The sequence below is a fragment of the Branchiostoma belcheri genome, unplaced genomic scaffold (genome assembly GCF_001625305.1).
Source record: "Branchiostoma belcheri isolate BF01 breed outbred unplaced genomic scaffold, Haploidv18h27 scaffold56, whole genome shotgun sequence".
Lineage (NCBI taxonomy): Eukaryota > Metazoa > Chordata > Leptocardii > Amphioxiformes > Branchiostomatidae > Branchiostoma > Branchiostoma belcheri.
In genome coordinates this window covers 1047160-1056341 of record NW_017804198.1, presented here as the reverse complement: position 1 = coordinate 1056341, position 9182 = coordinate 1047160, and the positions used below count along the sequence as shown (strand labels likewise).

Below are 9182 nucleotides of genomic sequence, written 5' to 3'. Positions count from 1 at the left end.
GTTTTTTTTCCAGACAGCTGTTACCTGTCTCCTGTTACTGTATTGCAATGAGTATTATACTTGATTGTAAAAGCAATTAGCCTTCGGGCATGATTTTGCGAAATAAAGTTATATACCCACAAATCGTAGTCTGGCCTCCTTCATATACAGAGCCACAGTGCGTCGGCCTTTCTAGTTCAAGGTCTCTTTTTCGAAAACAAAAATATTTGACGCAGAATCGAAGCTATGTACTTACTTCCACTGACAGGTACAGCCAAAAAGAGGACTGAAATGTAGAGTGCCGCTGACAGTACGGTCTCCATAGCTGCTACCTGCGTTGCGGTAGTGAGAGCGCGCACTGCCATATGCAAGTAAGCGTTGAGACTAAGGCCATATTGATTTGATTATATGGATGACATCCTCCGGGAGTCCCAAAATTGATGCGCGCGTGCGAATAAAAAAAAGTTTTGCAAAAAAAAAGTTCTTTTCATTATGAAATCTACGTGGTCATGAGGGTTGAGCAAATGGCGCAGAATATGGTTTGGCGAATAATCTAGTCTTCAAGTTCATTTCTTTACAATTTCGTCTTTTTCCGTTTGATTTTGGCATTGTACGACATTGGTATAAATTTTATTAATTTGTTGTAACTTATGGTATATTTTTGCTCATTTTGCAACTGTTTTGTACGATTTATAGTATGGTTGAAAACTTTTTCTTTTTGGAAACGGCCGAAAATTCATGCGCGCGCGGATGTCATCCATATAATTAAATCAACATGGCCTAATGTAAAAACTGAGTAAAACCACCGATAATACCCTGCTTCACTAGAATGCTTGTGAATTGGGGTATATATTTTGTAAATATTGGCACCAACAGGATTTGCACTGCCAGACAACTTGAGTACCTGCGCGGTTTCCAAATACTAGTATATTAACTCAATTGTAGTTCTTAACTCAATCGTAATCGGGACGTTGCATACTCTAAGTAACTTATTTCCAACTGACTAAGTCCAGACTTAGCAAAGATCATATTTAATCAGTAAAGTCAGAAGCTATGTCAAGAATTATGTTTAGTGTACAGTTGTCATGTCAACCTAAAACCATCTTGCCATTTTACACTTTGAAACACAAACATTCGTATAACTCGATATAAGGCCACACCAAGTAAATTTTTTGGATGATGTCCGCGCGCGCATTGATTTTGGCCTGTTCCTAGAAAAAAAAAACAAGAAATTCCGCTTCCTGTAACTATGACCAAAAAGTCACGACAGTGCCGCAAATCGTCATATTGACGTGAAACCCGTAACGCGAAGAAAGTGTCTACTGACAGGACCATCCTGTCAATAACAGAAAATTTTTCACTGTCCACTGTGCCACCTGATTTATTGCTGTTTTGATGATGAATAAAAGACTTCTTGCTTGTTAATCTGTGTCACCTCATTCAATTTGTGTCCTAACATTTGTCGTCTCTTAGTATATTTCTAATTTAGGCATCTTGTTTTTTAGGGCCCTTCTTGTTTTTTTTCGCCCTCTCGCATTAGATTTAGGGTCTCCAAAGGACGTCATCCATAAAATTTACTTGGTGTGGCCTAAAATAGAATTACAACTAATAGGTTGGTCGACACGCAAAGTTTGAAGACTAAGCCCCATGCGAATTAAAAAAATGATAATAATGAAAGTTGTTTTCACATGGTGTTAATTTGGTACTTATGCATTACTTACATCAAAGAAACGGGTGTAATGCTCTAGCTTAGCGGATAAGTAGGGAATATAAGTGATGATACCGCAAAATTACAACGCAATACGCGCAACTTGCACGCTGCAACAAGTCACAGTTTATTTTTATTTGTAGGTGGCAGTACGACCCCATTTGGGACCCAAGCAGAAAACTGTGTGGGGATCAACTTCTTAGGAACTCTGGCTGTCTAACTTGCTTTTTGATGATAGTTACGTTGCAGACTTAATCTCGGGGGCGATAAGAAAAAAATCGTACTGTTTTGTGCTCTTTGATATCAACAATATGCCTTCTTGGTGTTCTTATTAATGCTGAAAATATTGACGATTAAAAAGATGGGATAATCTATTTCTCTTTTTAACGTTTTTCTTTTCCTAACCAGACGGCCCAACAATCAACAAAGAAGAGGGCTCCTTCCAACAGTTCGAGTGTGACGTCACCTTCCCGTCGACGTACCTACTAAATTGGATGCGTGGGGATGAGATCGTCATACGGTACCTGTCTGCCAATGACGCCATCACGTGGACGTCAGCTAACTTCACCGGACGGGTGTCCATAGTAGGGCCGCAGAGATGGCTAGGGATTACATCACTAAGGATAGCAGACGTGTTTTGATAAAGAATTACATGTAAATACATTTGATAAAATCAAAATACGCAGGATGAAACTGGCAGCTCACTGCATTAGACATCCTGATATCATATCATCCAAGCTAGAAGTCGAGCAAAGTAATTAAATGTTCAATAATCCGTATCTGTTTCAGTATAGCCGGTATAACTGCTCTTCATGCGGAACACACCAGCTTATTGGTGTGCTTGTCTCCAAGCGTTTTTGTCGAAAATGTTAAATGTTGATTTTAAGTTTATGAGTATTGCGTAATCCAAAATTCCCAGATGTATTCATTGTGGTTCAGCATGGGGGAAAATGATATCGATATGATCACTTCACAAACATCGTGTGGTCCCAAATATTATAGGCAAGACCCTTAATACTAAAATATGTTGATGCATGGAAAAAATGGGGACTGAGAAAAGGCAGTCATTATGGCTAGACAGCTTATAAAGGTAGTCACATGGGCAAATTTGACTGTACTACAAAATGTAAAACAGTATAGTCTAATGTACTAATTGTGTTACTTTATTTAAAGCTTGGTAATGAGCATGATTGCAAATTAAAGACAACAATGATGTTTGTGAATGTTTTCTTTTTAACATACCCAGTAATACAGGTACAAAATGTACCTTAATGTACATGTATATATTAATGAGACCAGTTCAGAGCATTTGGTTCAGGTACTTGTAATTGTCATACAGCAGGAAAAACAAATACCAAAATTAATCATATTGTAACATGTATCTGACATTCTTTGGCAAGAGTTGTATATAGAATACAACATGGCGTATTCCATATCTACTGACTCAGAAGTACCAGACCAACTTTGGTTTGGATCGCTCATAGAGGCTATATATATAGAGGGAGATACGGAATTCACCATCATGATGTTGTATTTTATTTTTGTCCTACCCACCTGAGAAAACACGCCTTTCATTACATGTGAAATGTGCCAAAATTTTGTGTCGCTAAAAAAAAAACAAAATTTGTAACAATTCCATCCAATATTCAAATTTTCAAAAGAGGCACACTTAGCGCATGTGAAACACATTCAAATGGTTCTATAATGGAACATTTGGAAGTGTGTGATAACCAATTAGGACCCTGTATATCACCACTAGAAAAAAGTTATTTTACAGGCCAGACCACCCATATCGAATGTAACACATGGGCAAAACATACTGCGCCTGCGCAAAACCCCAAATTTTCACTTTCTTTTTGTTTCTTTTGTTTGTTTGGTCAATGTTGCATAAAAATTTTGCCTGTTGCAGACAAATTATTTTCCGACACAATATTTGGAAACAACAGATATGGGAAGTCAACCTAAAATATGCAAAGACGACCTGCCTAAGTGCCATGTGCAATACATTGCAGGTTTCGCACAGTAAAGGATGTTCAGCCAACATGTAATCATACCAGGTCCTGTAAGTGAGAAGAGTGTCAAATCATAAGTTCTGACAATGTGTCAAAAACTGTGGTAAGATGCCTGGATTTATCAAGTTACATATTGCTAGAAAAAGGAAATATATAAATTTTCTTAACACCCTGCCACAATTTAGTAGCTGACCATATAGAGTTTGGGCTTAAATGCCAACATTAAATTTTCAGCACTAAAAATGTTCCTCTTTTTAATATCAAGTTATTCACATTCATAATCTATACATCTTAGTAATACATTCATTGTTACCTCAGGTCAAGTCAATAGATTGAACTTCAATCAAGATTTCATCCGGCAGTGCATAATAGTCTAACAAGGTACCAGCCTTATACAGACTGCAGTGGACATATAATGTATACAAAACATATTAGGTCTTGCTGATACTTGCTGTACCTACTTTGTACAATGAATGAGAAAGTGCTGAAATTCCTTGTCTTGTTGTGCCAAATAAATAAACGGGAATGCAAGAATAAAACTGTCTGGGTCTGGAATTATTGGAAGGGTCTTTCAAGAGCTCAAGCCTCAACTTATGGGAAATACATTGTAACAATTTACTCTCTGAGGAATTTTGATATTTAATACCCAGTATGGAGTATGATTTTTCCTTTATATTAATCTGACACATTAAGAAGTGCGCTGGTCTCTCCACACTCCTCATCATCAGGCAGTGGTAGTGGGGAGTCACTCTGGATGTTCCGACTGAGTTTGGGCCTGTCGGGGAACAATAAGGCCACAACAGTTTAATTTGTTGTTTCTCTGATTTTTTCAGAAAAAATATGAGGCGACAGGGTAAAAAAAAAAAACAGGCCAAGGCAACCCTGGCCTGGCGTGGCCTAAAGAACACACTGCTCTGGTCTGCACATTCTCTCAAGCACAAAATTTTTCAGATGATCTCTGAGGTCAATAAAAATTCCTGGCACATTTTAACATTAATTCATTATTCACAGGGCCGGCATAGGAAACGCAAAACACAAAGGGGCAAGTAGTGCAGTTTCCTGGCTCGTGGGATTCAAACTCGCGCCAAACCCAGGCTTCCGAACCAAAAAAAAACTTAACACAAGGTTAAAAGGTCCAGACCTGTTTGACTGGTCATTGTCATGATCCATTGGTTTTTCACTTTCTTCCCCAAACACATATCTGTCTTAAGTCTAGCCTTACAAATTCCCTAGGCCTAGAAAAAAAATGTTATGTTTCCTGTTTCAGTCATAAAAAAATTGGGGTCAGTAGGTAGATTATCTTTTTTTTCCTTTTTTTTTTTTTAGACTTTGGGGATCTCTAGTCTAGTGATCCAACTTTAACGAATTCAAATTTGCATGACGACACTCGTGTTGGAAAACCAATTGTAGACTGTTTCATTACTCAGGTGTCAGGTCATGGAGCTAGAAATGGTCGATCAGCTCAAAAACTTTGCAGGGGTCCACCCCAGAAGAAAGACTAGGTTTTTTCTAGGGTCGGTCGGGAAACAGGAAACACAACATTTTTTTCCCTAGGCCCTAGCATACTTTTCAGCCAAATTTTCAGTTTGAAGCATAAGTAGAAAACAAACCTGCACAGAGGTGTGATCAGTTTGGGGTTGACCATGTCGTCCTTCAGGGACAAGGCTTTCCTGGTCAGGTGACTTGCCAAGTAGCCAATCAGAACTGTGATCAGCCAGGTGAATACACTATACAACATGAAAGAAACCTGGAAAAAAGGAAGACATTAGATTATGGCAGAAATTACTGCATAGACAAAAGACCAGACATACCGGTATATAAAATACTACATGGTGTATTCTGTAGGTTGATGACTGAGGGTGATGCGGAATTCACCATTTAGTAATAATAATTCTATTTAATGCCATACCCACCCAAGAAAACACACATCAATTTTCAATACGGAATGTGCAAAAAACTGAGCAAATTTGTTGCCTTTGTTGACTGACTGACAGGTAAAAATGAGACCTCCTCTTGGATTGGACATAAGTCCTGTGTTAGAGCAAGGAGCTTCAACAACGTCCTTGGTTTGAGGAGAGCCCAACCTCGAGTATGTTTAAGATCCCATCACATGTATCAAAAAGAGCATGGGTCCTTCCCGGTGTGAGTGGTTCAAGCCACTCGTACAAGCCACAAGCCACACTTACAGACCAGTCTTACGCAACTTGTACATGTACGCACTGTACAGAACTAGCATGTTATGCCTAAAGGCGGCTTACCAGTTACATGTATGTGAAACATAAAAAACAAACTACCTACCCTGTACAGCCAGAAGGCATTCCTGCTGACATTGCCCTGGTCGTCTTTGTTGAAAAAGGCTCCGATGGCCATCCAGAACGCAACGGACATGCCTCCTGTAAAACCTGTCAGGGCTCCCCTGGAATCAGGAGACACACAATAGCAACAAGGCAATCAGAGATAGCACACTTCACACCATTACCTATACTGCTTTGCAACCTTTTCTGTCAGAAATACATGTATCAGCACTGAGGATGACTTAAAACACTACATTGTGTACATTCACGGAATGGTAGTGTGTGTGTTAATGTGTGTGTAAGAGAGAGGGAGAGAGAGAGAAGGAGAGGGAGGGAGAGTGGGAGAAAGGGAAAGAGGGAGAGGGAGAAAGGGCGAGGAAGGGAGAGGGAGAGATGGGAGAGGGAGAGAGAGAGATGGGAAAGAGAGAGAGAGAGAGAGAAAGAGAGAGAGGGGGCAGAGAGGGAGAGAGAGAAAGAGGAGAGAGAGAGAGTGAGAGTGAGAGAGAGAGAGAGAGAGTCAGAGTGAATCTGTGTGAGCAAGTGAGTCATGGGGGCTGTATCACTAAATAAGTGAGTGAGTGCCTTACCCTGTATTTGCAGAAGGAAAGAAGATTCCCAGAGTGAAGAGACCCAGCATGGGCCCACCCAGGGCACCAAATATGGAGTTTGTTGCCTTGATGAGGGAGCCGATTTGTGATGCTACAAAGGCCATTGCTATAGCCAGTCCCCCATAGAACAGGGCTGGAGAGAGACAAGGGAACAATACCTCATGGACATTACTCATCGTTTGATTCATATCAAAGGGTAGGCATGGCCTACATTGTAAATCTGATCAGACTGCTCCTAAAACCAACCTTCATGTTGGTGAGAGTGAGATTCTTTTTTTAATGATACAACAAAAAGTACAGGGACTTTTGTATGGTCTTCTACAACTCAAGATCTGACAAAGTTAAATATATGTATGAATAACTTCATCCTACGTACAGAATATATGATTGTATGTGGCAAATTACATACAGAATATACAGTGATAACAATAAAGGTTTAACTATTCTCTAACATACAGTCTCTAAGATTGAAACATTCTTTAATGTATTTTCCTATTTGAATACAGTATTAGTTATCTCCCCTGAGAATGTAATTGAATTTATCTATGGGATCTAACGTATTGAAAAATCAGTTGAACAAGTGGAAAGAAAAGTGAACAGCAATAGGCACTTATCATTGTATATTGTACAATCCATTATAAAATGGTGCTCATTTTCAATCATGTTTGGACAAAATGGACAGAACCTTTGGTCAATTGGTAGTTTCTTGTATTGATCCATTTCTATGTTTAATTGTTGACTGGTGTTTAGGGAAAGGTTTTGAATGTGTGACGGGGGCTTTACATATCGTTATGCAATACAAAAAGAAGTTCTAAAGATGCCGGTATGACTCACACAGTCCTCTGGATATCCAGGTATCCCTGGCCTCCTGTCCTGCAGTACTGCCTGATGAGGACGTCAGTCTTCTCCGGTTCCTGATTGGTCGAATGATGTCCACCAGGGTAACAGTCGCTAGGGCGTTGAACCCAGAAGCTGCAACACTAGTTCATGGAAATTCAGAAAAAAATGCAACTTAGTTCAAAATTTATGTTAATTCATTCATTCATTCATTCATTCATTCATTCATTCATCTATCCATTCAATGTCATTCATTCAGTGATCTACATTGTACCCAATACATTCATTCATCCATCCATCTATTCATTCATCCATCCATCTATTCATTCATTCATCTATCCATTCAATGTCATTCATTCAGCAATCTACATTGTACCCAATACATTCATTCATCCATCTATCCATCCATCCATTCATTCAGTCATCTACCCATTCATTCATTCATTCATCCATCTAATAGTATCCATCCATCCATCCATCCATCCATCCATCCATTCATCCATTCCCTCCGTCCTCCCCTGCTAACCTGAGTGTTCCACTGAACAGACAGGACACAAACAGACCCTGGATCCCCGGGATACTGCCGAACTCCTCACTCACAAAATACACCAGGATCTGCAGGGGAAAAACAAGCAGACAATTCACTGTAACATGAGGTTACTATGGCCACAGCAAGTAAATTTTATGGTTGACATCCTCCGCATACTCTAAATCTAAAGCAAGCGGGCGAAAAAAAACAAGGCTGGTTGAAAAAAACAAGGTTCCTACATTTTAAAATGTTGACTTAATCATCGTACAAATGGTTTTGATTCAGTAGGAACATCACACATACGTCAACCAACATAGCATATCACTGCATCAAAGTAAGAAATAAAACATTAAATCAGAGTCTTTTCTTGACTCCTCTCTTTATAGTTATCTGCCATCCACGTTCTGGCATGGCATCTTTGCCCATTTTGGGCATGTTGACCACTGTCAGAAGGCAAAAAAATTTCTTACATGATTACATTACCTGGTCAGGTGATGTGTAGTTAGGTGTAGGGTGGGTCTTACCTGGTCAGGTGATGTGTAGTTAGGTGTAGGGTGGGTCTTACCTGGTCAGGTGATGTGTAGTTAGGTGTAGGGTGGGTCTTACCTGGTCAGGTGATGTGTAGTTAGGTGTAGGGTGGGTCTCTTGCCCCTTGGCACCAATAGCTAATATTGAAAGTGAAAAAGAAAATGGCTACTTTAAACCTTTTGATAGCGATTTATCACATAAAGCCAAGGTTTAAGAGATAACAAAATCCCTAGATTTACACATAATGTTACATAGGAGAAAACAGTACAAACAGGCCTCAGTAGAAATTTCAAAACACATTCAACTTAAAAGTTAACCCCATAACTGCAATTTGGCATGATAACAACTTGCTCTGTGGTTCATTGTAAAATGCCATAGTTGAAACTAGCGAGACCCTGCCCCCAATGAGCCACGATCAGAACCTAAGAACCATTTTTTGAGGGAAGCCTTGTTTTCATATGTAGAGGGCAGGCTTGTCTATGACATAAAGTGCATTTTCCGGTGGCATTTCTGTTTGTTTGTTTTTTCCTGTTTTTTTTTATTGTATGATCTACCATGAAGAACGTTACTTTACATTTTCCAGAATAAAGACTAGCGTCAGAAATGCATGAGGTCCTACCGTTGTAGAAAGCAAACAGCACCATCCCGGAGAAGGCCACCAGAGTCACCATGACGATGTTACCTGGG

The 9182-nt window shown here is 39.5% G+C and overlaps 1 pseudogene; it reads right to left on the bottom strand.

Annotated features, from left to right (window-relative positions):
- Positions 1-2900: 2900 nt before the first annotated feature.
- Positions 2901-9182, bottom strand: part of LOC109481582 — a 29700-nt pseudogene continuing 23418 nt past the window's right edge.